General features: G+C 39.0%; 1 long non-coding RNA gene across 1 annotated transcript; it reads left to right on the top strand.

Moving 5' to 3' along the window:
• Positions 1-6,179: 6,179 nt before the first annotated feature.
• Positions 6,180-8,077, top strand: LOC132636071 (uncharacterized). Its single transcript, XR_009581009.1, has 3 exons — positions 6,180-7,091; positions 7,443-7,517; positions 7,648-8,077. It is a non-coding gene; the product is annotated as an uncharacterized LOC132636071 (long non-coding RNA).
• The last annotated feature ends 383 nt before the right edge of the window (positions 8,078-8,460 follow it).

Raw genomic sequence — 8,460 nt, forward strand, 5'->3', positions numbered from 1 at the left:
CTGTCATGACACAACCGGCGGGCCGCGACGGGCACCCGGTGCTAGCCCACCCGGGCACCTCTTATCGCACATTCACATTTACATCTAGGTGAGCCACATAGCTAGATCATGCTTTCTATCCATCATTCATACTATTTCCATTGGGCAACAATACATTTATATACCACCATCAACATTTATGCCCACGACAATATACATAAGCCGACGAGGCTACAAAATGATATCCAAAAAAATTTGGGCCGACAAGGCCAATTACATCTAACCATATACACATGTCTACGAGCCTCTAAGGAGAGTATGTCATATCATATAGGCGGGACAGGACCCCGCCATGCCCATAAGTATGTACATAAAAGAATAAATACCAAAAGTTGTAGCTCCGAATGAAATGGAGCTCCACTATGTAGTCCCTGAGTAATAAAGCTATGGATCAAGCCTGTCTCCCTGGCCACCTGCGGGCATGACGCATCGTCTACAAACAAAAGGACGTTAGTACGAAGAATGTACTGAGTATGTAAAGCATGATCAATATCATTATGAAAGCATAATAGACGACATAAGAAATAGCATAAAATGGGAGGTAGCAGAACCATCGTCATAAACACTTACTTGATTTTCATAGGGACGTTCCATTTCTAATGCATAACTGTGCACATATATCCATATTTGTATCCGTATTCGTATCCATTTTCATATTCATAGCATATTCGTATTCATATTCATATTCATATCGTCTACATATCCATATCATATACATAGTATACCCGATCATGAAGGTTCGGTGTTTCACATACCCAGCCATGGCAAGGCTCGGTGAGTATACATACCTGGCCCTACCAAGGCTCAGGGTTATCCATACCCAACTACAGTGGTGCGTGCGCAATATATATATATATATATATATTCTACCTGGCCATATAAGCTCGGGGTTTCATAATAGTCATAGATAGACACATATACATAAAAGCTCATAAGCATTTTTAGCATCATTACTATCGTCGTTCATTACATCTATCCCTAGAGGATTACTCATCATATAAGGAATTTAGTACAATCCTAACTTATCGAGAATCATGAACTTAGTAGCTTTTAAAGATAGAATCATTTGGAGGACATCATAGGCTTATGAAAGAATAGATATATGGCCAAAGAACCATGCCTTATTGAAAGAAGGGTTAGCCTTACATACCTTTCTGTTCAACTATTCTATCGCTTGAACGTTCTCCTTCAATGCTCACGTTTCTACCTTCATTAGAGTTATACTAACATCAGAAAATCCATAGCTGAGCATACATGACTAAAGCTAGAGAAAATTGGGCAGCATCTCCTTTGTTTATACAACTTCCTCCATATCATATATCAACTCCCAAACATATATAATAACATTCACAACATCATAACAATAGTCTTTGTTCACCTATATTATCTGTATTCCTCCATTCACTTCCAATCATCCATATCCATGGTCATAGCACACTATTACGTTCACTCATATACAATGTCTATCCCATGTCAATGTCTATCCCATGTTCTTAACATCATTTATAACATAACCATAATCGCAACATATCAAGAATCATGACTCAATCCAAGCTATTACTCAAAAGTAACGCTATTCCCACATTCATGACTCATTTATATTTCCTTCTACAATCCAAGTCTTTCAACCTCTCAATACCTTAAACAACATGGAAATACCAAAAAACTTACCTTAGATGGTGTAGGAATGGACCTTGAGTGGAAACACTTCACTTTGAGCAAAACCCTAGTTCCACTTTTACTTGGATTCTTTGTCTTGGATGAACTTTAATGAGTTTCTTACACTTGATTCTCTTGGTTTGATGAAGTTGATCACTAATATCTCTTGAATTATTGTGGGAGAAGTGTGGAGAAATGTTCTAGAGAGTTCTGGAGAGAAGGGGAGTGAAGGGGAAATGAAATGAAATAAACTTGGACCCCTTATTAATAATACTCCATCTGTCCCGACCAATTTCTACGGACCAACATACGGTCCGTATAAATTATACTGACCGTATGTCTGGCCGTAGATTTGGTCCAGTGAGGCTGGCCACCTAGGCTGATTATATGGCCAAACATACAGCTAGTATAATTTATACGGCCAGTATGTTGGGCCGTATAATGCCCAGTTTTTCCAAACTCATTCTCGTCGACTCGTTTGATCTTTAATCTTTATGGAACCTTCTTAACACTTGTTTATCACCTCATTAACAATCTAAGGGATGTTATAAATCTTATCCAAAACATCATTAAGTCATCATTAACTTGTTACTCATAAATCATTCCCGATACATATCGTATGCCTTGCCTTCTCTTGGCAAACTTTCTTCTCTTACCTCGAATGTCTTTGAAATCTCAATTAGGGTCATCAAATGTCATTCCTTACTTATTGAAATATTGTATACTTCGTGTCCTCCGCTAGTCTATTCATTGTGCATCAACGGAAAAATTTTCGAGGTGTAACATTCTTCCCCCCTTAAGAACATTCGTCCTCGAATGTTAAGTTCTCAGCGATTCTATAAAACTTTTGCCAGAGTTTCCCCTATAATATGGCACTACCATCATGTCACAACAGCCCATAATAACAATGCCTCACAGGGCCACAACACAATAGCAATAGAATTTGGCCAAACACGACCCAAATGCATGAAAAGGAAAACATACATACCTCATGATCTTGATAACTCATCCTGGATCTCTTCCGGGGGCTGAAATAAGTGCGGGTACTTGGATTTCATAATTTCTTCCGCTTCCCATGTCATCGCTTCTCGGTTATTGTTTATCCACAAAACCTTAACTGAGGTCACTTCTTTGTTTCTAAGCCTCCGTACTTGCCTATCTAATATGGCAATGGGTACCTCTTCATAAGTTAACTTTTCTGTCACTTAAACATCATTTACTGGCACGATCCTAGTAGGATCTCCAACACATTTACGAAGCATCGAAACATGGAAAACTGGGTGAACTGACTCCAAATCAGGAGGTAGATCTAACCTGTAAGCCACTTTGCCTACCTTGCGCACAATCTCATAAGGCCCAATGTACCGGGGACTAAGCTTCCCCTTTTTGCCAAATCTCATTACACCCTTCATTGGTGACACTTTTAAGAATACCCAGTCTTTCACTTGGAACTCTAAGTCCCTTTGACGATTATCCGCATAGGACTTTTGACGACTTTGGGCTACTAATAACCGATCTTGTATTAGCTTAACTTTCTCTATGGCTTGCTGGACCAAGTCCAGCCTTATCAATTTAGTCTCTCCTGCTTCAAACCACCCAATTGGGGATCTACACTTTCGCCCATATAAAGCCTCATACGGTGCCATTTGGATGCTAGAATGATAACTATTATTATAAGCAAATTCAATAAGTGGTAAGTGATCATCCCAATTACCTCCAAAGTCCATCATACATACCCATAGCATATCCTCGAGAGTCTAAATGGTACGTTCAGCTTGTCCGTCAGTCTGTGGATGAAATGTCGTGCTAAGGCTCACATGAGTCCCCAAACCCTCTTGGAAGGACTTCCAAAAATTAGCTGTAAACTGAGTTCCTCTATCTGAGATAATAGTTACTGGAACACCATGGAGTCGCACTATTTCTCTAACATAAAGCTTTGCATAATCTTCTGCTACATATGTAGTTCTGATTGGTAAGAAATGAGCTGACTTCATGAGCCTATCCACAATCACTCATATAGAGTCATACTTACATCGAGAATAGGGTAAGCCTGTAATGAAGTCCATATTAATTACTTCTCACTTCCAAGTTGGAATTTCTATAGCCTGCAACAATCCGCCCGACTTTTGGGTGCTCGATTTTTACTTGTTGACAGTTGGGACATTGAGCTACAAATTCTGCTATATCCTTCTTTATCCCATTCCACCAATATACAGATTTAAGATCATGATACATTTTCGTTGCTCCGGGGTGGACAGAGTAATGGGAGCAATGGGCTTCTCTCAATATTTGGTGGTGTAATCCTGCCACATCAGGAACACATAATCTGCCTCGGCATCGGAGAACTCCGTCTCCTGCAATTTCAAATGATGACTTCTCCTTCTGAGGGAGTGTATCTCTGTAATGCATTAGCATGGGATCTTCGTATTGTCGCTCTTTCAATTCCACTACTAGCGACGAGACTGCTGAATTCTGAATGGTAGCTCCCGTGTTACTTGAGTCCAATACTCGAACTCCTAGGCTAGCTAACTGCTGGAGCTCACGAGCCATTTCTCTTTTCTCTGGCCGTACATCACACAAACTTCCCATAGATCTACGGCTAAGAGCATCAGCCATAACATTTGCCTTTCCGGGGTGATATAGGATATCAATATCATAATCTTTTAGCAATTCCAACCATCGCCGTTGCCGCAAATTCAACTCTTTTTGCTTGAAGATATACTGAAGGCTCTTATGATCTGTATATATATCCACATGGACACCATACAAGTAATGTCTCCACATCTTTAATGCATAAATCACTGCAGCCAATTCAAGGTCATGGGTTGGATAATTTTTCTCATGTTTTCGTAATTGCCTTGAAGCATACACAATCACCTTAACATGTTGCATCAACACACAGCCTATCCCAATGCCTGAAGCATCGCAATAAACAACATAACCTTCTAATCCCTCTGGAAGTGTCAGGACTGGGGCAGAAGTCAATCTATCTTTTAGCTCTTGGAAACCACGTTCACAAGCATCTGTTCATTGAAACTTTGCTGATTTCTGGGTCAGCTTTGTGAGTGGTGTAGAAATGGAAGAAAAGCCTTCGACAAATCTCCTGCAATAACCTGCTAAACCCAGAAAGCTACGAACCTCCGTAGGAGTCGTGGGCCTTGGCCAAGTCTTCACGGCTTTAATCTTTTGGCTATCTACCCGAATACCATTGGCTGAAACAATGTGCCCCAAAAATGTCACTGAGTTCAACCAAAACTCACACTTAGAAAATTTTGCAAACAACTCTCGAGTTTGAAGAACTCTAAGGACAATATGCAAATGATCTGCATGCTCTACCTCGGATCTAGAGTACACCAAGATATCATCAATGAATACAATCACAATTAAATCTAGGAAGGGCCTAAACATATCGTTCATCAAATCCATAAATACTGCCGGTGCATAGTTAGCCCAAACGACATCACCCGGAACTCAAAATGGCCATGTCTTGTTCTGAAAGCTGTCTTAGGGATATCTTTCTCCCTAACTCTCACTTGATGATACCTGGACTTCAAATCTATCTTTGAAAACCATTTGGCACCTTGTAATTGGTCAAATAAGTCATCAATCCTCGGAAGAGGATATTTATTCTTAATCGTCACCTTATTCAGTTGCCGATAGTCAATGCACATTCGTAAGGAGCCATCTTTATTTCAGACAAACAACACGGGTGCTCCCCACGGGGATGAACTAGGCCTAATAAAGCATTTCTCAAGCAAGTCTTTCAATTGATCCTTGAACTCTTTCAACTCTGCGGGAGCCATTCTATAAGGTGGAATAGATATAGGCTCGGTGTCCGGCAACACATTAAAAGCAAAATCAATCTCTCTTTTTGGAGGAAGGCCTAGAAGCTCTTCCGGGAATACATCCGGAAACTCATTCACTACTGGCACCCCTTGTCTTGCATTTACACTTACATCTAGGTGAGCCAGATAATTAAACATACATTTCTATTCATCAGTCATACTAGTCCCATAGGGCAACAATGCCTTTATATCATCATTGGCATCTATACCACGTCAATGTACATGAGCCGACAAGGCTAACAAAATAATATACAAAATATAGGCCGACAAGGCCAAACAAATCTAACCACGTACACATGTCTACGAGCCTCTAAGGAGAGTATGTCATATCACATAAGCAGGACAAGACCCCGCTATGCCCATAATTTTGTACACAAAAGAATAAGTAACCAAAAGCTATAGCTCCGAATGAAATGGAGCTCCGCTATGTAGTCCCTGAGAATGTAGCTATGGATCAAGTCTGTCTCCCTGTGCACCTGCGGGCATGACGCAGCATCCACAAACAACAGGACGTCAGTACGAAGAATGTACTAAGTATGTAAGGCATGATTAATATTAATGTAGAAGCATAATAAGCAACATGAAAAATAGCACAGGATGGGAGATGGTAATATCATTGTCATAAGCGAACTTGTTTTCCCTAGTTTGATTAGGGAAGTCATTTTCCCCATTTTTAAGGAACTTGTTTTCCTAAAGAAAATGTTTTTCAAAAATTTTGACCAAACGAACATGAGAAATTGGAAAACATTTTTCCCTCATACGAACACACCCTAAATGTTATCAAAGCACTTCTGTCTGTTGCTTCCCTTCTGAGTAAAGGAGAGGAAGGGAGGAGCAGTGGCATTTCAATATAGTTTGAGTTGTCTACTTTCCTGATTTAATTGCTTCTTCAATTTAATGTCAAAGTTCAAGGCAAAAACAGACGTCAAGTTTGGAGATCTAAACTTGGCTCTTTAATTATTTCTTTCAAAGCGCGAAACCTGAAGTTATAGTAGTCCAGGTTTCTAACAATGCCAAAAGATTACTTCCTTTCTTCCTTACGGAAAAGATTATTTTCCTTCATCTCATTGCTTTTACTGATTCAATCCGAAGTTTGTGTTATGAATTTAATTCCTTTGTATGCTTGGATAGCAGATCTGACTAGGTTGAAACTGCAACATCCTTTACAACAATAGTATAGGTATTGCCAAGCTATCTTCATGATGTTAATCAACCCGTCAGCAAGGGGGGATGTCAATTCTCTCTTCAAAGTGCAATTTAGGACCATGGGGTGTTCTAATCTTTTCAAGGTTCTTATACATATTATTGATTTTTCTTGGGTGTTGGGCAACATTTATCCTGTGTAACGCTGTAAGCTGTTACGCTATGTCATCGGCTGTGGTGCTAGTTCTCTCTGACTAATCATTTTCTTTTCCTTGTGTTATTGCCTTCCTCTCAGAGAGAAAAAAAAAAAAAAAGATCCTAAAAAACATGTATAAACAGGTGCCACGTTTTGCAGGCCATTCTGTCTAGTACATTTGTGAAGAATGATTTTATCACTGGTCAGAGGTATAGCTGCTACCATGCGAGTATTACATGTGTATCTTATATGCTGTACATTCCCAACCTATCAATTCTTTAGCGTTTTTCTTTGGTGGCTTCAACTTTGGAGCATCATGTTACTAATTCAGCCTACTCGATTTAGTTACTTAACAATTATGCTATGGTATCAGCGGCCTTCTTTACCAGAGCTAATTTTGATACTGGAGACCTGAAAACTTATGATTCTACTTTTGGATAATTGTCATCTTTCTAGGCAAACTGGTAGCGTAGAGGAAAATAAGATAACACATGCGTTACATTTTCGTTTACTCTGATAATGGTGTCACCATTGAGCATCCTCTGTGTTGTTGTCATCAGGTCATGTTTTTGTGGGCTTACGGATGCAATCGCACTATCCATCTTTATGACTGGTGCATTCGTTGGATTCTTGAGGTAATTTGCCATTTATTGATTCTTTATAACAAAGAAAAAAGGTCGAAAATCTTTCTTAGAACACGCTTCCTTTTTTACTGAAAGCCAATATTGAAAGCTTCCTAACCTCTTTGTACATTTGCGTGAACAGGATGGCAAAAGATCTGGACTTCGATTCTTTCTTTAAGAATGGTTACTGCTAGCAAACTTTGTACGTCGCCAATAACTTTCTACAACCGTTTACAATAGGAGGCAGGGGAGACACACGGGGGAAAGAAAGCGAGGTTTCTTGGTGGACTGATATACTTTGCACTGAAAGACTGCATTTCTTCGTATTCTGTGTACAGGAAAATCAGGCGTTAAATAAGAAACCCAATAAGGCATTATAGTATGTGTTCTCTGTTTATTATGTACAATTCCAACTTTGTTTAGTTTGAGGTAAAATGGGAAATGTACACTGCAATTCCACAAACTCCATCCTTGATTGTTTCAGCAAAGTCGGATTATTATTAGACAAAGAATACCTGACTTTTTGTTTCAATTAATACTTTGGCTTCAGCTGTAAAAGGGAAGTTTGATCATATTAGATGCTACTCAGTTTTGTATCAGGTCTTCCTCCAGCCATTCCACCAGTTACCTAGTTGATGCTATGTTTGGTTTTGATTAATTTACCTAATTAATTTGCAAACAAAACAATTTTCAGTTTCACAACTTGTCATTAAATTATTATTTTTAATCAAATATCTCATAATCACCTGCCAAAATAATTAGAAAGCAATTTACACAATCCAATTATCCAACCAAATAGAACTCCAATGTTTGGCAATAGCACGAGTAAAATTACTTTCAGAGTTAATATCATGGACCATTTAGTGAAGCTAATAAAATAATTTTACAAGATATTACCTAAACGGTCAAAATAGTTCACATGTACTAATATGAACACTAAATACTGCTTTTGAAA

Source organism: Lycium barbarum, chromosome 1, assembly GCF_019175385.1.
Source record: "Lycium barbarum isolate Lr01 chromosome 1, ASM1917538v2, whole genome shotgun sequence".
Taxonomy (NCBI): Eukaryota; Viridiplantae; Streptophyta; class Magnoliopsida; order Solanales; family Solanaceae; genus Lycium; species Lycium barbarum.